This window comes from Gekko japonicus, unplaced genomic scaffold (genome assembly GCF_001447785.1).
Source record: "Gekko japonicus isolate JY-2015 unplaced genomic scaffold, Gekko_japonicus_V1.1 scaffold4023, whole genome shotgun sequence".
Lineage (NCBI taxonomy): Eukaryota > Metazoa > Chordata > Lepidosauria > Squamata > Gekkonidae > Gekko > Gekko japonicus.
The window spans coordinates 13,651-36,411 of record NW_015161529.1 but is presented as its reverse complement, the minus strand read 5'-3'; the positions used below and the strand labels follow the sequence as shown (position 1 = coordinate 36,411).

The 22,761-nt window shown below is 49.0% G+C and overlaps 1 protein-coding gene across 1 annotated transcript in view; it reads right to left on the bottom strand.

The window, feature by feature from the left end:
- LOC107125807 (protein S100-A5-like) overlaps positions 1–20,628 on the bottom strand; it is a 31,002-nt gene extending 10,374 nt beyond the window's left edge. Inside the window, exon 1 of the mRNA XM_015429270.1 lies at positions 20,606–20,628. The gene's annotated coding sequence lies outside the window, so the exon portion shown is untranslated. The remainder of the gene's footprint in view (positions 1–20,605) is intronic.
- Positions 20,629–22,761: the final 2,133 nt, after the last annotated feature.

Below are 22,761 nucleotides of genomic sequence, written 5' to 3'. Positions count from 1 at the left end.
GCTTATCCAATTCCCTCTTGAAGCCGTCCATGCTTGTAGCCACCACCACTTCCTGTGGCAGTGAATTCCATGTGTTAATCACTCTTTGGCTGAAGAAGGACTTCCTTTTATCTGTTCTAACCCGACCAGGCAGCTGGGACTCAAGACAGATTACAGATAATGTTGCAGAAAGAACTTCCAACGTCTCCTCCAGTTCAATGCCTTTTAATGGAATTAGTTCATGCACGGATCTTAGGGTTGTAACCCACATACGTTCCTTCAAGTCTTCCTATGCAGCAGTGGGAGACGCACAGCCTCCAAAATGTCGGTCTCTGGCAGGGAGAGTCCCCAATGTCTGGCACCTCTCCCTAATAAATCACTGTCTCTATTTTGCCAGTGCATACTCTGTGACATTTCCCAGATAGAAGCAGAGATAGATGAGCTTGTAAAATCCTAATTTTCATATCAGGGATCACTGAACAAGCCCTTTCCATGCACGGGAGAAGACCTCTAAAGGCTCCTTCGGTTTACTCCGCTAGGGCCTCATTGTAACACTGAAACATTCACAAGGTCCATCAAACAAAAAATTCAAGATGCAATTCCTATGTTAATTTCAGAAGAAAAGATCTTCTTAGAATTCATGCAGCTGTGTAACGTGACAAAATGGAAACATCCGGATCTTAGAAGACCGTTTCAAATCAGAAAAATTCTTCCTCAAGGTCGCCTTATAACAAGGAGCCAATGCTTGGTGTAGTGGTTAAGTGCACGGACTCTAATCTGGGAGAATCGGGTTTGATTCTCCACGCCTCCACTTGCAGCTGCTGGGTGACCTTGGGCAAGCCATAGTTCTACTAAGAGCTATTCTCTCAATAGCAGTTCTCTCAGAGCTCTCTCAGCCCCACCTACCTCACAGGGTGTCTGTTGGGGGGAGAGGAAGGGAAAGGAGTTTGTAAGCCGCTCTGAGACTCCGAGTGAAGGGTGGGGTATAAATCCAATCTCCTCCTCCTCCATCTTCTTCTTTGTCATCATCTTCTTCTTCTTCTTCTTCTCAGTGTTTCAGGCACAGAAAGCTATTAATCAATTCTGTATGGAAATTGGTGGATAAATTTGCACCTGCAATAAGATATTACAGTGTGTGTGTTTATGTTTTTTATGTTTTTACTCTCTGTACACTGTAAGTGCTTATTGTTCTAACACTGCTTGGAGACTGGCGGCGAGGGGAAGCTCATCATCTCCCTGGGCAGCTGATTCCGCCGCTGAAGAGAGAGATCTTGGAGTTGTAGTAGATAACTCACTGAAAATGTCGAGACAGTGTGTGACTGCAATAAAGAAGTCCAGTGCTATGCTGGGGATTATTAGGAAGGGTATTGAAAAAACAGATCAGCCAATATCATAATGCCCCTATATAAATCAATGGTGCGACCTCATTTGGAATACTGTGTGCAGTTCTGGTCACCACACCTTAAAAAGGATATCATAGCTTTGGAAAAAGTGCAGAAAAGGGCAACTCGAATGATAAAAGGATTGGAACACTTTCCCTATGAGGAAAGGTTAAAGCACTTAGGGCTCTTTAGCTTGGAGAAACAACGACTGAGGTGTGACATGATTGAGGTTTATACAATTATGCATGGGATAGAGCAGGTAGAGAAAGAGGTACTTTTCTCCCTTTCTCACAATACAAGAACTCGTGGGCACTCCATGAAATTGCTGAGTGGTCGGGTTAGAACAGATAAGAGGAAGCACTTCTTCACCCAAAGAGTGATTAACACATGGAATTCACTGCCACAGGAAGTGGTGGCGGCTACAAGCATGGACGGCTTCAAAAGGGAATTGGATAAGCATATGGAGCAGAGGTCCATCAGTGGCTATTAGCCACAAGGTATAGATAGGGGCTCTGGGGCAAGTGATGCTCTGTCTTCTTGGTGCTTGGTGGAGGCAACAGTGGGAGGGCTTCTAATGTCCTGGCCCCACTGCTGGACCTCCAGATGGCACCTGGTATTTCTGGCCACTGTGTGACACAGAGTGTTGGACTGGATGGGCCTTTGGCCTGATCCAACATTGGCGTCTCTTATGTTCTTATGTTGAATTACTCTTACTGTAAAAAAATAATAATAATCCCTAATATCAACCTGTATCTTTCCGCCCATAATTTAAACCCATGATTGCAAGTCCTATCCCCAGCTGCCAAAGGGAACAGCTCCCTGCCCTCCTCTAGGTGACAGCCTTCCAGGCAGAACAAAGTTTGAGTCCAGTGGCACACAAAAGCTTGTACCCCGAATTAAACTTTGTTGGTCTTAAAGGAGCCACTGGACCCAAACTTTGTTCTATTGCTTCTGACCAACATGGCTACCCATGGCTGAGAACCAGTTTGGTGTAATGGTTACATACATGGACTCTAATCTGGGAGAACCGGGTTTGATTCCCCACTCCTCCACTTGCACCTGCTGGATGACCTTGGGCAAGCCGTAGTTCTGATAAGAGCTGTTCTTGAAAAAGAGCTGTTTCTGTCAGAGCTCTCTCAGCCCCACCTACCTCACAGGGTGTCTGTTGTGGGGAGGGGAAAGGGAAAGGAGTTTGTAAGCTGCTCTGAGACTCCTTTGAGTAGTGAAGGGTCGGGTATAAATCCAATCTCTTCTTCTTCTACCCACCTGAATCAACCTTTCAGATACTTAATGAGAGCAGTCCTGGGCGATTCTGCATCTAGAATTCGCTCCGCATTTTCTCAACACTGAAGAAAAGGTGCTGCTCAGCACCTCATTCAAATACCCCGGCGCAACGCCATAACTGACTGCAAAGTCACCCTTGAACAGCCTTAAATCTATGCAGAAGGTACCATAAAACCCGATGATCAAAGGGAGCGGAAGCGACATGCAATGCAGAGAGGAATTTCTGTTCCAAGGTGGGTTTGCTAAAGCAATGGAGGGGAAAGCCAATGGAGAATCACCCCATGTCCCCCCTCAGCCTCCTCTTCTCCAGACTGGACATTCCCAAGTCCCTCAGCCTTGGGAGGGCCAGTTTGGTGTAGTGGTTAAGTGTGCGGACTCTAATTTGGGAGAACCGGGTTTGATTCCCAACACCTCCACTTGCACCTGCTGATGTGACCTTGGGTCAGTCACAAGCTCTGGCACAGCTGTCCTTGAAAAAGAGCAGTTTGTGTCAGAGTTCTCTCAACCCCACCCACCTCACAGGGTGTCTGTTGTGGGGAGGGGAAGGGGAAGGAGTTTGTAAGCCGCTCTGAGACACCTTTGGGTAGTGAAGGGCGGGGTATAAATCCAATCTCCTCCTCTCCTCCTCCTCCTCCTCTTTCCTTGTAGGGCTTGGTCTCCAGGCCCCCAATCATCCTCGTCACTCTCCTCTGCAGCCGCTGCTCCAGACTTCATACTTCTCCGTAGTTCTGATTCGACATCTTTGAAAGTTGAGTCTACACACACCTCTCTCCCTGTGGTTAAGCCTTCTCGGCTACTGACTCCGTTCCTTAACCTCTGCAACCAATTAGCAAACGGGCTCGCAATTCTTGGAGGACGCAAATGTTTCCTTCACTAATGAGCCAAGATGGAAAGTCCGGCAGCAGAGGGAGATGCAGCCTTGAGAGATGCGAGCAGGGGAGGAAATTGGCCTCTGCCCATGTTTTCTCCAAGGGGATCCTGCAGATTCTCTTCACTGCTTTGGGAAGTTGGTCCTGAAAAACCCCCGGATTTTGCTCTCGCTGCTGGGAGGCAGGGGCAGGTTAACCATGAAGCAGCCTAAGCGCGTGCATAGGGCACCAGCATGTATGGCTGTGAGAGTTGGACTATAAGGAAGGCCGAGCGCCGAAGAATAGATTCTTTTGAACTATGGTGCTGGAGGAGACTCTTGAGAGTCCCTTGGACTGCAAGAAGAACAAATCAGTCAATCCTCAAAGAAATCAACCCTGACTGTTCCCTGGAAGGCCAGATAATGAAACTGAAGCTCAAATACTTTGGCCAGCAAATGAGAAGGGAGCACTCACTGGAGAAGACCCTGATGCTGGGAAAGATTGAAGGTCAAAGAAGACGGGGACGGCAAAGGATGAGATGGTTAGACAGTGTCATAGATGCAACGAACATGAAGTTGAGCCAACTTCAGAGGACGGCGGAAGACAGGAGGGCCTGGCGTGATCTGGTCCATGGGGTCGCGAAGAGTCGGACTTGACTGTGCGACTGAACAACAGCAAAGGGCACCAGGGCCAAAGGGGGCACCACAAAGTTGGGGAAAGGGTGAAAAGCTTAGTTTGTACAGTATATTGTGTTATCATGTGAATAAATGTTTGTATTGCCGCAACCTGCATTGTCTATCTGGTCAGACAGGTCAACCACTAAAATGGACTGGGGGTCAGTGTGGAAAGGAGGGGGGCACCAAGATCGGTCGGTGCTCAGGGCACCAGTGAGCCTGCATCCGCCCCTGCTGTGAGGCCTCTCTTTAGCTTGCCACCCGAGAATCCCAACCTCGTGGGTTGGATCCTGCTGGCTGGTTTTTTTTACACAATTCCCCTCTTTCCTACAGCCTGGTACCTGATTCCCAGAATAGCTTTTTCGGAGTGGCAGTGAGCAAAGAGGTTTTCCTTTATGTCCCTGCAAAGTAAACACATATAGAAGAAGAAGAAGAGATTGGATTTATACCCTGCCCTTCACTCGGAGTCTCAGAGCGGCTCAGAGCCGGTTTGGTGTAGTGGTTAAGTGCTCGGACTCTAACCTGGGAGAACCGGGTTTGATTCCCCACTCCTCCGCACGCAGCTGCTGGTGTGACTTTGGGTCAGTCACAAGTTCTCTCAGTGGCAGTTCTCTCAGAGCTCTCTCGGCCCCACCTGCCTCACAGGGTGTCTGTTGTGGGGAGGGGAAGGGGAAGGAGTTTGTAAGCCACTCTGAGACTCCTATGGGTAGTGAAGGGCGGGGTATAAATCCAATCTGTTTCCTTCTTCTTCTTCTTCTTCCAATCTCCTTCCCTTCCTCTCCCCACAACAGACACCCTGTGAGGTAGATGGCACTGAGAGATTCCCCACTCCTCCACATGAGGCCAGCTGGGTGACCTTCGGTCAGTCACAGCTCTCTCAGAGCGGGTCTCTCAAGAGCAGTTCTCTCAGAGCTCTCTCAGCCGCACCTTCCTCACAGGGTACCTGTTGTGGGGAGAGGAAGGGAAAGGAGATTGTAAGTCGCAACTCCAAGTGAAGGGCAGGATATAAATCCAGCACATTGTTTTCTTCTCCTCCTCCTCCTCTTCTTCCTCCTCCTCCTGCTGCTGCTGCAGCAGCCATTTTGTGGTTGTCTGCTCCACCCTCTGTGAGAATTCCAAAGGTGCCCACAGGCTTAAATGGGGGGGTGGATTGGGACCCATGCTGACGAAGGCATTTGCACAGGCAGAGGTCATTTCGGGGAGGATCGCGGGGGATCGCAGTTCCCCCGGGTGAGGTACGGGGGGCGGGGCACATAACGAAGCCCCGCCCCCTGCTTCCGGCCGCCCTGCTTCCGGCCCTCATTCAGCCAGGAGGAGGCAGGAGAAGAGGGAGGGTAAGTTGCTTCCTCCCTGCCTCTCCCCACCCCTGCCTGCCTGGGGCCAGGGAGGGCCTTCGCGGGGCTTCCTTGCACTCCCGCCGGGACCGTTGGGGGCTGGGTGTGTGGCCTTATGACACACTTCCGGTGATGTCAGGGGGTGTGGCCTTATGACACACTTCCGGTGATGTCAGGGGGTGTGGCATATGCTAATGAGTTATGCTAATGAGTTCCCCTAGCTCTTTTTCTACGAAACGACCCCTGTGCACAGGAATCAGGAGAGGGCTAAGAATCCCATGCCACCTTCCGTTCTGACTGAAATCTGTGCCAAGACCACAAGTTCTCCTTCTTTAGTTGTGAAATTCAACAAGTATGATCTCATGAGCTCCACTCTTTCGATTCCCCTTACAGCTCTCCCCTTCGCCTTGCCAAAAAAATATATATACCAGCTTCTTGCTCTTTTCTTCTTACTAAGCTTTTTGATGTGTGGGATCCAGATGGGGTTGCCAGCTCCAGGTTGGGAAATACCTGGAGATTCGGGAGGGGTGGAGTCTGAGGGGAGTGAGGTTTGGGGGAGGGGAGGGACTTCAATGGGGTAGCAGGTGTAATTCTGAAAGGTCTCCAGGCCCCACCTGGAGGTTGGCAAGCCTACAACAGGCTCGATCGCACAGATATTCACAGAAGGTAATTATTTCTGCAGATCAAACAATAAGGACAAGTACACTCAGGGGATTTCTGGGCGTTTGGCAACCCTGGTCCAATGTGATGTAGTGGGTAATGTGTACAACTAGGATCGGGAAGCTCTGGGTTCGAAACTGCACTCGTGCGATGTAGGGTTGCCAGCCTCCATGTGAGGACTGGAGATCTCCCAGAATGACGACTGATCTCCAGGCGACAAAGATAGTTCACTGAGAGAAAAATGGCCACTTCGGAAGGTGGACTCTATGGCATCACAACCCCATTGAAGCCCCTCCCCAAACCCCGCCCTTCTAAGGCTCCACCCCCCAAAAAATTTCCAGATATTTCCCAACCCAGAGATGGCAACCGTAGTGCCATGGGAGTTTGCTGGGTGATCACGGACCAGTCACACTCTCCCAGCCTCACCAACCGCACAGGCTTGTTGTAAGGATGAAACAGAAGAGAGGAGAATGATGTAAGACACTTTGAATCCCTATTGGGGTGAAAGGCAGAAGAAGAAGAAGAAGAAGAAGAAGAAGAAGAAGAAGAAGAAGAAGAAGAAGAGGAAGAGGAAGAGGAAGAGGAAGAGGAAGAGGAAGAGGAAGAAGAAGAAGAAGAAGAAGAAGAAGAAGAAGAAGAAGAAGAAGAAGAAGAAGAAGAAGAGGAGGAGGAAGAAGAAGAGGAAGAAGAGGAGGAGGAGGAGGAGGAGATTGGATTTATCCCCTGCCCTTCACTACCCAAAGGCGTCTCAGAGCGGCTTACAAACCCCTTTCCCTTCCCCTCCCCACAACAGACACCCTGGGAGGCAAATTAATTAATTAATGGTCATCGTCCCCCCCCATCACAGTGGCAGGTCAGAGACGTTTGCAGGCCTAGCTTAAGCACCTAATGCTCAGTCACGCAGCTGAAAGAGCCACTGCCCGCCCACCAGGGCATCTATGGCACTGTGTGCAATGAGTCACTGCCGATCAATGTGGCCAGGGCACTGCCTCAGCACACCAGGGAAAATGAGCGTTTTAAGCTCAGAAATCAATGCACATTTTAAAAAGGCAACTGGTATTTGCTTTAGCAAAGGAGTGGCTGGGCATTGAGCCCTCGGGGCACTGGATAAAGGACGGTGACAGAAAGCCAACTAACTGTGACCAAAGAGGGCAGGGTTAGCCTTTAAAGGACCCTGCCCTTGAGTCATCCCAGGAAATCGATTGAGGTAACATAAGAACAGAAGAAGGAGCGCCAACAGCAACAGGATATACAGGCCCGGGCCTTCCCCTGATAAGAGCATAAAAAGTGCCCTGCTGGATCAGACCAGTGAGGGTCCATTTAGTCCAGCAGCCTGCCTCACACGGTGGCCTCAACCAGTTCCTCTGGAAGGGCCAACAACAGGGCAGAGAGGCCAAGGCCTTCCCCTCAGAAGAACATCAGAAGAGCCCTGCTGGATCAGACCAGTGAGGGTCCCTCTAGTCCAGCATCCCGTCTCACACAGTGGCCTCAACCAGTTCCTCTGGAGGGCCAACAACAGGGCAGAGAGGCCGAGGCCTTCCCCTCATGAAAACGTCAGAAGAGCCCTGCTGGACTGAGGGTCCATCTAGTCCAGCTGTCTATGCCTTAAAAGGGGATTAGACAGATGCGTGGAGGATAGGCCTATCAGTGTCTCCCAGCCACATTGGCAACCTCCAGGTGCTGGCTGGGAATTTCCTGGCATTGCAACTGGTCTCCAGGTGACAGAGATCAGATCACTTGGAGAAAACGGCCACTCTGGAAGGTGGACTCTATGTCATTTATACCCTATTGAAGCCCCTCCCCTCCCCAGATCCCACCTTCCTCAGACTCCACATCTAAAATCTCCAGGTAGTTCCCGACCCAGAGCTGGCAACCCCATCTCCTCCCCATGGAGACTAAAGGAAACCTCCACATTCAGAGGTAGTCAACTGCTGACCCCCAGTGCCAGGAGGTAACACCAGGGGAAAGCCTCGGCCTCTCTGCCCTGTTGTTGGCCCTCCAGAGGAACTGGTTGTCCCCTGCGTGAGACAGGATGCTGTCTTAAGGAATGAGATTGATATTTGCTTTATGGACTGTGTTTATTGCTACACACACAATGGACTATGCACACCCACCCATAGGCTGAAAGAAAGCTGTACAAGTCACCTGTTGTGATACTACACATAGAAGGTGCCTACATAAGCCTTGCATATGAATGAGGTTTCAGCTACACAGTATTAGCCTGGTGAAGGAGCACACCTCTCCATTATGGTCAGCAAAACAACAACTTGAGCAGAGACATCCCCCATTGCTGAATCAGGATCACGTACAACACATCCATGCTTTGTTCTACATTGGCATTTCCTCCCAAATTGACATTTGTTTCACAAAGGGGATGGCCAAGCTTCATCGACATCTCAAGGAAGCATCTTGACGCCAAGGTTTCACACCTGACCAGATGGCCCTCTTTGAGTAAGGTTTAGATTTCAATATTGACTACTCCTTGTAGGCAGCCTCCCACTCCCATAGGCAACCAATAGGATTGTTTTTTTGACGGACTAATAGGTAGGTGGGTCCACAGGTTGGAACAGTTGCCACCTACCCAAAGGACCACCTATAAAAGGTTGGGACCATTCACCTGGCCCTAGCTAGCTAGCATCCCCTGCAACACCCCCTGTCTGCTTTATACTCCCCTTTTGTCCAGCTTGCTATCCCCAACCCTTTCCTCTACTACCCACACGTGCTGGCTGGTTCTAGTCATGTGTTAAACTCCCTTAGATTTCTATTTTCTCCCCATCCATTCTTCATTGGCATCACCAAGCTGTGAAGACAGATAAGTATCACCCAGGGCTATTTTTGGGCAGGAACGCACAGGAACGGAGTTCCGGCTGGCTCCCAAGTTGGCCACGCCAAGCAGGAACTCATTAGCATAACATGCCACACCTAACAGCAGAAACTCATTAGGATTGGCTACATTAGGGGTGTGTGGCCTAACATGCAAAGGAGTTCCTGCTACAAAAAAAGCCCTGGGTTTTGACAACAAACAAGGTTAACAGAATAAGAAGCAAAAGGTGGGTGTGGCTGGATGACCACACTTCTGGCAACATGGGGGTGTTGCCTAATGTGCTAATGAGCTGTGCTGTCAGGGGTGTGGCCTAATATGCTAATGAGGTTCTGCTGTTGGGTGTCGCCTATTATGGTAATGAGTTCCTGCTGGGCTTTTTCTACAAAAAGAGTCCTGGATACTATCACCCATCATCAACCTTACCTGCTAATGCAAAAGTGCTTATTTTACTACTGTATTTTTAAGGACCTTGATTGAATGTGTGTGTGCATCAGTATTGTTTGAATGTGATATATTTTCTTAAGTAAAAGACATTCATTTTAACCACACCAGCCTCGACTCCCACTCTGGTAACCCTCGGTGAGAACGGGACCTCGGTATAGTTGGCAAGCACCCAGTTTAAAAGTTGCCAATTGCTGTAGGTAAAGCAATTCGGCTAACAGCTGGCCGAGATGGACTATTGATCTGATGCAGCACGGCTCTTCTTACACTCTCATGAAGAGAAGGCCTCAGCCTCCTGTTGTTCGCCCCCCCTCCCAGGAACTGTGTGAGACAGGATGAAGAAGTGAGAAGTTTTCTGAAGACGTGAGCCGTGACTCACGAAAGCTCCTCCCCTGCCACAAATTTTGCTCCTCTTGAAGGTGCTGCTGGACTCTTGCTCTTTTTGACTACTACAGACAAACAAACATGGCAACCCGTCTTGAGCTATACAGCTGCCATTTCCTACAGGGGGACTGATCTGGGTAGTTTGGACATCTGTTGTTAGCTCCAAGAGATCTCCAGGCCCCACCTGGAGGTTGGCAGCCCTGGGACCAGATGGGCTCATGAAGAGAAGAAGAAGAAGAAGAAGAAGAAGAAGAGAAGAAATTGGATTTATACCCCGCCCTTCGCTTGGAGTCTCAGGGCTTACAAACTCCTTTCCCTTCCCCTCCCCACAACAGACACCCTGTGAGGTGGATGGGGCTGAGAGAACTCTGACACAAACTGCTCTTTTTCAAGGACAGCTGTGCCAGAGCTTGTGACTGACCCAAGGTCACATCAGCAGGTGCAAGCAGAGGAGTGGGGGAATCAAACCCGGTTCTTTCCAGATTAGAGTCCGCACACTTAACCACTACACCAAACTGGCTCTGAAGAAGAAGAAGAGATTGGGTGGCTTACAAACTCCTTTCCCTTCCCCTCCCTACAACAGACACCCTGTGAGGTCGGTGGGGCTGAGAGAGCTCTTTCGAGGACTGCCCTTGAGAGAACAGCTCTGAGAGAACTTGTGACTGACCCAAGGTCACATCAGCAGGTCCAAGTGGAGGAGTGGGGGATCAAACCCGGTTCTCCCAGATTAGAGTCCGCGCACTTAACCACCACACCAAACTGGTTAAAATATCCTTGTTCTATCTTTTCAATCTATCATCTTATTTAACAACAGAACAACTGATTCAGCAATGGGAGATGTCTCTGCTCAAGTTGTTGTTTTGCTGACCATAATAGAGATGTGTGCTCCTTCACCAGGCTAATACTGTGTAGCTGAAACCTCATTCACGTGCAAGGCTTATGCAGGCACCTTCTATGTGTAGTATCACAACAGGTGACTTGTACAGCTTTCTTTCAGCCTATGGGTGTGTGTGCACAGTCCTTTGTGTGTGTGTCGAGATCACGTACAACACATCCATGCTTTGTTCTACATTGGCATTTAAAAGTGTTGTTCTGAAGCAATAGAACAAAGTTTGGATCCAGCGGCACCTTTAAGACCAACAAAGTTTAATTCTGGGTATGAGTTTTTGTGTGCATGCACATGTCTTCAGATACATTGAAATGGTTTCCCTCAAACCTCACATTTAGGTCTAGAGAACCAGTTTGGTGTAGTGGTTAGGAGCGTGGACTCTAATCTGGGAGAACCGGGTTTGATGCCGCCACATGCAGCTGCTGGTGTGACCTTGGGTGAGTTACAAGTTCTTTCAGAATTGTTCTCTCAAGAGCAGTCATGGAAAGAGCTCTCTCTCTCTGCCCCACCTACCTCACAGGGTGTCTGTTGTGGGAAGGGACAGTAAGCCACTCTGAGACTCCTTTGAGTAGTGAAGAGCGGGGTATAAATCCAATCCCTCCCCTTCCTCCTCCTCCTTCTTGAGAGGGTAGGGAGTCAAGATGCATAAGAAACTGGGTGATTATAGCTGGAATTGGATTAAAGGCGTTGGTGAGATCCGTAAATAGCAGTCAAGCTGCATTGAAATAGAAGCGTTAACAAACAGATGTGAGTAATAAGTTTGGATCCAGTCCAATACTTCCTCTAAGCTGTGGAGTCTTATGAACAAATATTCTACTTTGTGCGCTACTGGCATTAAAACGGTGAGCGAGCGATTCGGCTATCGCATACATTAGTTTGCTCTGGAGCCAACCTTCCTGAGCTAAGATAAAAATGTGTGAGCTGGAGGCTAAAAAACTGTGAGCTGGCTCACACTAACTCAGCTTAGAGGGGACCAGGGGTCATTTCCTGCAGGAGCGCACAGGAATGGAGCTCCGGCAGTAAAGAGCCCAGGGGGCGGGCACATGCAACAAGCCCCACCCCCTGCTCCCAGCAGCCCTCAGTCAGAGCAAGAAGCAGCCAGGTAAGTTGCAGAGCCCCCCCTCCCGGCCCCCTGGTCCAAAACAGTCCAGTGGCACCTTTAAGACCAAGTTTTATTCAGGTACAAGCTCTCCCTCCTCTGCGAGGACAGATCTGCACGTTCCCCTCCCACCCCAATAGCTAGCAATCCAAAAGAGTCCAGTGGTGCCTGAGTGGTGGGTGTTGCCTTCTGACACACTTCCAGTGATGTCAGGGTGTGTGTCATATGCAAATTATGCTAATGAGTTATGCTAATGAGCTCCTGCGCCTCTTTTTCTACGAAATGACCCCTGGAAGGGACGTTGGTCCAGTCGCACCTCCGAGACCAGCCAAGTTCAATTCTGAGTGTAAGCGAGAACCAAGAGACTTAGCATGTGTGGATGCACCTTGAACCAGATTTCCTCAAGCGTTACAGATAGCTGGACTAGGCAGGGGTTAGTTGCCAAGAAGGGCTGATTCGAGTCGGAGTGCACAAGTACAGTTAAGATTGGGATAATGCAGTCGGTAACGTCTGTGAATAGCAGCAGATAGCCTACAGACAATAGAAGAGTTAACAGACAGACAGTGCTGCTTATCCATACACAGATTGCACTGGGCAAGGCGTACATTTACATTTACAGGAACAATTCAGGCATGGAAACAAAACAACAGAAAGAAAGAATCACACGGGCCAGATAACACCGGGTTGGGGGGGCGTGGCTGTTTCCCCCAGAGCAAAATAAAGCCCAGTAGCCCGATCACACGGTCCCCCGAGTTTCCGCGCTTAGGCTGTTAGCTGGCGATCACACAGCGATGCTGGAGCATAGCAAAGAAGCGGCACGGCAAGCCTTTCGCATTTGTGCGCCTGTGCGGTTCCGTGGAGCAGCACTGCTTTCAGTGACGTTTGTGCGCATGCGCTTACAAAAAGCATCCGGTTTGCGACGGGCCGTGGGCGGGCGCCGGATGCCACGGGATTCTAGTGCTCCCGCGATCAGACGCCCGCCCCTGACCCTCGTTTTCTGGATACTAGTGTAGTCAGGTAATTTTAAATCTCTGGGCTCAGCCTGGGTTTTATGTGACTGTGATTATGTACCTTGACACATTTATGTCTATTTTATGTACCTATTTTATCCCCCTTTGGTATCCTCTTGGTCAAGACTTCGGTCATATAGACGTGTAATGAATTGAATTGAATTGAATGGGATACTAGTGCACTTTCCGAGGTACCTTCTTACTGCGCATCTTTGGCGGCATGCCACGGGTGCGCTACGCTTCCCAGATGTTGTGGTGTGATCGCGCTCCCAAAATCCGCCTGACATTCGTGCCTTTCGCGCGGCAAATCCTCCGTGTGACCGGGGCCATAGACTGGATTGGCAAAGGGGGAAGGGGTGGACTTTGTAGGGAAATTCTTTTAATTCCCAGAGATTTGGAGAGGTGGTGGAGCCTCGGGAGGGCAGCGTTTGAGGAGGGGAGAGAGCTCTTTTGGGACTTGATGCCCGTGGTGGAGTCTGCCCTGCACATTTTCTCCAGGCGAACTGATCTTGGTCGTCTGGAGATCAACTGTAATAGCAGGAGATCTCCAGGCGTCACCTGGAGGCTGGCAAGCCGAGGTCAAAGCCATTAAGGGCTTTACAGGGGCTCTGCTGCTTCGAAGCAGGCCCAGAAGCAGACCGGATGATTCCCAAAGAGCTCCAGGCCCCACCTGGAGGCTGGCAACCCTGGGAGGGAGTGGAATCAATTTGGGGATGGAAGGGAAGTGGCGGCAGAGGGTACTTGTAAAGAAACAGAGCGGGGCCGGTACTCAAAGCTTGCCGACTTCAGCCTCTGTTGTTGTTGTTCAGTCGCACAGTCGAGTCCGACTCTTCGCGACCCCATGGACCAGATCATGCCAGGCCTTCCGGTCTTCCGCCGTCCTCTGAAGTTTGCTCAACTTCATGTTCGTTGCATCTATGACACTGTCTAACCACCTCATCCTTTGCCGTCCCCGTCTTCTTCGACCTTCAATCTTTCCCAGCATCAGGGTCTTCTCCTGGGAGTGCTCCCTTCTCATTGGGTGGCCAAAGTATTTGAGCTTCAGTTTCATTATCTGGCCTTCCAGGGAACAGTCAGGGTTGATTTCTTTTAGGATTGACCGATTTGATCTTCTTGCAGTCCAAGGGACTCTCAAGAGTCTTCTCCAGCACCATAGTTCAAAAGAATCTATTCTTCGGCGCTCGGCCTTCCTTATAGTCCAACTCTCGCAGCCATACATGACTACTGGGAATACCATTGCTTTGACCATGCGGACTTTTGTTCAGCCTCTAGATGGCACAAAAGCCGCCCAGACCGAGCCCTGCCTTTCAAGCGGTCAGAAATAAGATCCCTCGGGCCTGAAGGCCGAGGCGTTGCTGAGAACAGGATGTTCAGAGCTGGGATCCAATGGAGCCTCTGGAATTGTTGAGCGCCTGCTCTGACTCACAAAGTGACTGTTGTGGGATGGGAAGGGCGTCGTCCGGCCCAGAGCTCAGCTACGAAACTACGCCGCTAATTCAAGACTCTAAGACTCTGGGGAATCCATGTGTGGAGGGTGAGCCTAAAGAGCCCCTACACATCTGGAAGCCAGTGAACACCTGGCAGCTTTAAATAAAAACCTCTTGTGGATGAAGCTCAGAGCCCCCTGTCTATTCCACTTTTAACTTGACCTTCCTGCAGGGAGCACAGAGGGGCTTGCACGGTGCTCCTCTGTCCTCACAACAACCCCACGAGGTAGGCTAGGTGGAGACAGAGCAACAAGGCCACGGTGACGCAGCCAGCTTTGGTATGGCCGAGAAGGCATTTGGGTCAATGCTCCCTCTAAGCTGTGGAGTCTTGTGAGCAAAAATTCTACTTGGTGAGCTACTGGCATTAAAGCTGTGAGCGAGCGATTTAGCTGCTGCAGAAATGACTTTGCTCTGGAGCCATCGTTCCCGAGCGAAGACAAAAATCTGGGAGCCGGAGGCTAAAAATCTGGGAGCTAGCTCACACAAACTCAGCTTAGAGGGAACACTGGATTTTGGATATAGGTCTGTCCAGTCCTGCGCCGGCATTCTAACCACCACACCAGCTGACAACAGCCTTTGTAACCCGTTTTATTTGAGAGCTAGAACCTGCAGCTGCCGGACAATCTCAGGATCTCCTGGCTATTCTACACACAATGCCGTCCGATAATTAATTAATTAATTAATTAATTAATTAATTAATTAATTAATTAATTAATTAATTAATTAATTAATTAATTAATTAATTAATTAATTAATTAATTAATTAATTAATTAATTAATTAATTAATTAATTAATTAATTAATTAATTAATTAATTAATTAATTAATTAATTAATTAATTAATTAATTAATTAATTAATTAATTAATTAATTAATTAATTAATTAATTAATTAATTAATTAATTAATTAATTAATTAATTAATTAATTAATTAATTAATTAATTAATTAATTAATTAATTAATTAATTAATTAATTAATTAATTAATTAATTAATTAATTAATTAATTAATTAATTAATTAATTAATTAATTAATTAATTAATTAATTAATTAATTAATTAATTAATTAATTAATTAATTAATTAATTAATTAATTAATTATCGGACGGCATTGTGTGTAGAATAGCCAGGAGATCCTGAGATTGTCCGGCAGCTGCAAGTTCTAGCTCTTAGGGTTATGCTAGTGGCGAGTTTGTTTCCAGGGGCTGAGAAAGCTATGAAAGAACGGTGACTGGCCCAAGGTCACCCAGCTGGCTTCATGTGGAGAAGTGGAAAATCGAACAAGGTTCTCCAGATAAGAGTGTGCCTGCCACTCTTAACCACTACACCAAACTGGCTGCTAACAGATTTTATTTACATTATCATACAACACCGCTTGCATCTGGTTAGCAAAGCGCGGTTGAGCCGGTTCTTGAGGTAAACGGCTTTCTTCCGTTTTCACCTCTACTTTGTGCTTCTGAATTGCTGTTGTGTGCTGATTAAAATGTCTGCATCATTTCCAGTGGCGCCATGCTTTGCCCCTGCATGATCTTCCTCAAACTTTTCCCCCACCATTCTAAGTTGAGAGGAGGAGGAGGAGGAGGAGATTGGATTTATACCCTACCCTTCACTCATAGTCTCAGAGCAGCTTACAATCTCCTCCCCTTCCTCTCCCCACAAGAGACACCCTGTGAGGTAGGTGGGGCTGAGAGAGCTCTGAGAGAACTGCTCCTGACGGAACAGCTCAGGGAGAACTTGTGACTGGCCCAAGGTCACCCAGCAGCCGCATGTGGAGGAGTGGGGAATCAACCCCTGTCCTCCCAGCTTAGAGTCCACGCTCCGAACCACTACACCAAACTGGCTCTCTTCAGATGCCTTGGCACCACTGAGATACATTGAGAAGTGCTATATTGGTCTAGCGCAATAGTGTTCCACGTAGAACGTTCCCAGAAAAGTTCCGAGGAAAATGATGCAGCAAAAAAGGTCAGGGCGAAAAAGCAGGGCGCAGTTTGAAATGGCTGGATAGCTTCAGAGAAGTCTCACTAACGGAATGAAATCTGCTGTATGAAACCCCCGCATCCCCGTATCGTTTTACTCAGAGCTGGGCCAACCACAGATAAAATCCACTTTAGAACAGTACTGTGAAAGGAGCCAAGGTCTCAGAGAGGGGGAACTAAAAACGTTAGCATGAGCAACAGAAGATCTATCTGAAGAGACTGTGGAAAGCTTATTAGGCAGCAGCTGGGACGAAGCACACCCTTTAGCTAAGGAAATCTGAGCTCCTTTGCGCAAACGTGTGGGAGAGACAGAAGCTGCCCAGCAGCGGTGGAAAAAATGTTCTGTCCATGCTCAGAGGCACTTGTGTGCTCCTGGAATGCAAGTTAGAGTTGGAGGCAGTCCCCTGCAGTCCTGATTCATATCAGAGTGCAGCTCAGAGGGCTTTATTTATCTGTTCCCACCTTCCTTCAAGCACCTCAGGGTAGCACACGTCATTCTTTGCCTTCACAACAACCCTCTGAGGTAGGCTAGGCTGATACACAGCACCCAGCCAAAGGTCATCCAGGGAGTTTCATGGCAGAGTGAGGATCCGAACCCAGGTCTCCTACATCCTGTGCCAACACTCTAACCGCTATATCACACACACATACCCCTAGCTCTGAGCTGGTATTTGCCGCTTTGAAAGAAATGGCCAAGCAAACAATAAGAAATACTGGGGGATCCCTTTCCAGACCTTAGTTTGGCCCTGCGAGTCTCAGGCTGGACATTATTGGCATTCCCTTGCTTGAGAAGACGTAAAGGGCCACTGAATGGTCATCTAAACGTACAAGGGTCAGCCCTGACCGGGATATCATAGGCAAAACCAATCCCATCAGATCTCGGAAGCTAAGCAGGGCCGACCCTGGCAAGTACTTGGATGGGAGACCTCCAAGGAATACCAGGACTGGGGCGCAGGGGCAGTACCACACATCAGGCCTGTAGCTGCAGTGGGGCATTTTGGGGCCTGGCCCCCTGACTTCCTGCCAAGCCCCCCTGACTTCCATGCAGCCCCCTGGCCCCTTAACTCTCTGGGCCGCCTGGTGGACTCCCCACTGCTGCCCCTTCCCCAAGCGCAGCTTGCTTCCCTGCATACGAAAGCAGACTGCGAATGCAGCAAAAATGAGTTCTTAATTTTTTCTTTTTCTTTTCTTTTTTATTTTGTGACGTCAGTTCCTCCCCGACTTATTTAAAGGCCCCCCCGACTTACAAAATCCTGGCCAGAGCCCTGCCACACAGTCAGTGTTGGGTGGGTCAGCTTCTTTCCAGCAAGAAGCTATCGTTGGCCCTGGTCACACGGGAGGATTTGACCCGCGAAACGGGCGCGATCATACCGCAACATCTGGGAAGCGTCACGCACCCATCCCTGATCCGTCCCTTTGGCCCGAAAAAGCGCATTGAAAAGGTACCGGCAACAGAGCACTACCTTCCAGATGACACGCGGCAACTCCAGGCGTCTGATCGGGGAAGCGCTGGTAGCCCGTCGCAGCCAGGGCCGTTCCCCGTCCCACGCATGCGCACAAACGCGCAACGTCCATTTTGCCGCGCTATGTCTGATCGCCTGCCGAAGGCCGGAGCACGGAGCTACGGGGGCGTGTCGGATCGCGCTACTGCAGTTCTTTTTGCTCCGGCTCTAATTTGCCTCCCTTCAGTGGCGCAGTGTCCCACTCATGTGACCTGGACCGTTGTTTTAACCACAGAAAGAAGTAGCGTCATAAGATCCTTTCTAATCCGAGGCATCGAAATACCCTCCCAAGAGTTTAAAAGTATAACCTCAGGCTTACAGGGAACTCAGTATCCTGTTAAATTTTTTATTTGGTTTAGAATGTTCTGCCAAAATCGTTGTATAGTCGAGCACTCCCGCCAGCAATGGTAGTGAGATCCAAGTTCGCCTCATTGTTTCTAGCGTGAAGGTGAGAGGAGCCTTGTTTGTGTAGCGTAGCTTTAAAGGTGTTAAATACCACCGAGCCATAATCTTATACTTTTGTTGTTGCATGTTATAGAATCATAGAATGTTAGAGTTGGAAGGGACCTTGCAGGTCGTCTAGTCCAACCCCCTGCACTCTGCAGGAGCATAGCCAAAAGATAGACCTGGAACATACCCGAAAGATGGTCTTCCAGCCTCCACTTGAAAACGTCCAGCGAAGGAGCATCCACCACCTCCAGAGGCCGTCTGTTCCGCTGCTCAACCACTTTCACAGTTAGCACGTTTCTCCTGATATTTAGCCGGTATCGACTCCGTTGTAATTTCCACCCATTCGATCTAGTCTTGCAATCCGGAGCAAGAGAGAATAGATCTGCTCCATCTTCCACATGACAGCCCTTCCAATATTTGAAGACTGCAATCATGTCCCCTCTAAGCCTTTTCTTCCCCAGGCTAAACAGACCCAACTCTTTCAGCCTTTCCTCGTAAGACTTGGATTCCAACCCTCTCACCATCTCAGTTGCCCTCTTCTGGACACGCTCGAGTTTGTCAACATCCTTCCTAAAATGTGGTGCCCAAAACTGGACACAGGACTCCAGGTGAGGCCTGACCATGTTAATAGAGTTGGTACTCGGAGCATAGGATGACCATATTGATTCCCACTGAGACAGGGGAAAGAGATTTTTAACCCTTCAGGCTTGACTCCTCGGATTCTCCGGAGCGAGCGGTCAGTCAAGAAAGGGCCCAGGATCGAAGGGCTCAGAGGTCTCCATTCCTACTCAACTCTTGTCTGACAAATGGAGATTTGAGTCACGAAAGCTTACTCCCTGAAAATCTTATTGGTCTCTAGGGTACTATTGGACTGGGACCTAACAGTTCTACAGCAGAACAACAGGGCTACCCCTCTGAAACTGACCCGATCCAGATCTGAGTAGTGTGTCCAGTTTTGGGCACCACATTTTAGAAAGGGTGCTGACAAGCTCGAGCGTGTCCAGAAGAGGGCAACCAGGATGGTGAGAGGGATGGAATCCAAGGTTGAATCTGCATTTGTCTTTCTCACTGGTGTCCCAGCCTTCTGACTCCGTTTTAAAAAAAAACTGTCTACATTTGGTGTCGTTTTCACACCTCAGCAGTGCTGACATACTTCTGCACGTCTGCATATGTTTAGTGCCCTTTCAGCGGCTCCACTGTCATTGCACCTCTGCACTGCTTTAAAAAAAAATCTTCTCCAAACAACATTCAAACAAGCATAGAGAAAGATGGTGTCACAGCAGCACGAAACTGATTTAAAAATGCAAATGCAGATTCGACCCAAGTCTTATGAGGAAAGGCTGAAAGAGTTGGGTATGTTTACCCTGGGAAAGAGAAGGCTTAGAGGGGACATGATTGCAGTCTTCAAGTATCTGAAGGGCTGTCATGTAGAAGATGGAGCAGATCTATTCTCTCTTGCTCCGGATTGCGAAACTAGATCTAATGGGTGGAAATGACAAGGGAGTCGATACCGGCTAAATATCAGGAGAAACTTCCTAACTTTGAGAGTGGTTGAGCAGCGGAACAGACTGCCTCGGGAGGTGGTAGATGCTCCTTCACTGGACGTTTTCAAGGGGAGGCTGGACGACGATCTTTTGGGTATGTTGTAGGGCTATCTTTCGGCTATGCTCCTGCAGAGTGCAGGGGGTTGGACTAGAGGACCTGCAAGGTCCCTTCCAACTCTAACATTCTATGATTCTATAATCCCGAAAGTGTGAGCAAAGAGGACGAGCACCTCAGAAATCACTCCGAAGGTTCATCTCGCCCAGCATCCTTTTCCCAACAGGACTTCTGGAAGCCCCACAAGAAGAAGAAGAAGAAGAGAAGAAGATATTGGATTTATACCCCGCCCTTCACTACCCATATGGCTTACAAACTCCTTTGCCTTCCCCTCCCCACAACAGACACCCTGTGAGGTAGGTGGGGCTGAGAGAGCTCTGAGAGAAATTGCTCTTTTTTCAAGAACAGCTCTTGTCAGAACTATGGCTTGCCCAAGGTCATCCAGCAGGTGCAAGTGGAGGAGTGGGGGATCAAACCCGGCTCTCCCAGATTAGAGTCCGCACATTTAACCACTACACCAAACTGGCTCCTTGCCCTCCTGTCTTTCTTGCCTCCCCAGCCTCTGATAGACAGCTTCAGTAAATGGAGGCTCCGTTGAATGGTCACCGCTAAAAGCAGCATTTTTTAAAAAAAACCAAACCCATCGAGCCACCAGAGACAAACGAATTCTATGAAACGAGCCATTCCGGGAACGGGCATGATCACGCAGCAGATATGACACCCTTTCAGGAAAAAAGCAATTAACAAGAGATCGAATATAATAGAAGGTCGACACAACTCACCGGACGGGGGGAAAATGTAGGCTACAACCTTGAGAGGCAAAGCAGAGTGTGCCGCATTCTCTCCCTTTGATACACTTTGGCGCCTGTCCCCAGAGACGGATGCAAGCGGTAAGAACCGAAGGAAATTGTTTGGGCGTGTTGTTGCCAGGATCCATCCCAGGAGACCACTCACTCCCCCCCCACCTTTTCCTCTCATAGTGTTTAGCCTTGACACCACCAGGATACCTCCTTCCTTTCGCCTCTGGGCCTTGGATACAATTTAAGGTAACCACATAGTTTTCTCCCACCCACCCCTGTGTTCAGACAGAAACTCAACAGGTAAAGCTTTATCCATCATGGGAAAGGCACCCCAGACAGGATGTTGCCTGACAGGCTTCTATCCAACACACGCTCACTAAAGATGGAAGAAGCTCACTAGGAGGAAAACACATTAAATTAACCAGAAAATATAATGCCCAGAACGTGAAAGCAACGAAGAAGAAGAAGAAGAAGGAGGAGGAGGAGGAGATCCTACAAGATAATGACTCAGCCCTACCCCACCTTCCTGAGTAGATATAAATTACCTGCCTACCATTTTTCTTCTCACCTTGACCCGTAGAGTACTCCTTCTTTCTGTGTTATACCTCTGAGGATGTCAGTCACAGCTACAGGTCCTACAATACCAAGACCACGGCCAGACAACCCGGAAAATCCGCAACAGCTAATTTAAACGTTCAGCTTGAAACTTCCATAATGAACATGGATCTTACTTAAAGTCCAGAGGAGGACGACCAAGATGATTGGGGGGGGGGGGTTTGAGCACCTTCCCTATGAGGAAAGACTGAAGAGTCTGAGACGTCTCAGCTTAGAAAAGAGACAACTAAGGGGGGGTGGATATAGAAACTTATAAAATTATGAATGGGGCGCAGAGAGTTGACAACGAGAATTTTTTTCTCCTTCTCCTAAAATTCTAACACTCGAGGGCATCCAATGACGCTGATGGGCAGTAGGCTGAGGACAGGCAAAAGGAAATACTACTTTACCCAGAGAATGATTAAAATGTGAAATTCACTGCCATAGGATGGAGTGATAAGCAGTGTTCCCTCTAAGCTGAGTTAGTGTTATGCAGGGGTCATCTCGTAGAAAAAGAGGTGCAGGAGCTCATTGGCATAACTCATTTGCATATGCCACACCCCCTGACATCACCAGACGTGTGTCAGAAGGCAACACCCACCGCTCAGGCTCCACTGGACTGTTTTGGATTGCTAGGTATTGGGGGGGGGAAGAATGTGCAGAGCTGTCCTCGCAGAGGAGGGAGAGCTTGTACCTGAATACAACTTGGTCTTAAAGGTGCCACTAGACTATTTTGGGCTGGGGGCTGGGGGGGGGGCTCTGCAGCTTACCTGGCTGCTTCGTGCTCTGACTGAGGGCTGCTGGGAGCAGGGGGTGGGGCTTGTTGCATGTGCCCGCCCCCTGGGCTCATTACTGCCGGAGCGCCGCTCCTGTGCGCTCCTGCAGGAAATGACCCCTGGTGTTATGTATTGAACCTAGCCATCCCTGAATGGGGACCTTGAACTGGGTAAACTTGATCCCCAAGAACAATAGCTGACCAGCATCCTGGAATTGACCTATAGATGAGCAGTGTCATGTAAATAGCCTACCCTTGGGAGTGGGTGGGTGTGGGGTGGGGTGTTTGCATGCTTTATAAGCAGGACTCAGACCCTGCTGGGTGTCCTTGTTGTGTTCCTGAAATCACTAAATAAACGAGAGCTGATCACTGCAGTGCGTCCAGAACCCGGTATTTAACAGTTAGTGTGAGCTAGCTCACTGTTTTTTAGCTTCCGGCTCACACATTTTCCTCTTAGCTGAGGAAGGATGACTCCAGAGCAAACTAATTTGTGCAGGAGCCAAATCGCTCACTCAAGACTTTCATGCCAGTCACTCACAAAGTAAAAAATTTTGCTCACAAAACTCCACAGCTTGGAGGGAGCATTGGTGATAGGCACAGGAATAAACTGCTTTCATAGGGGATTAGATAGATTCATGGAGGATAATGGCTATCCACGGCTGCTAGCCATGGTGACTGAGGGATAACTCCACATTCAGAGGCACTAAGCCTCTGTATCCCAGAGCCAGGAGGCAACGTTGGGGAAGGCTACAGTCTCTCTGCCCTGTTG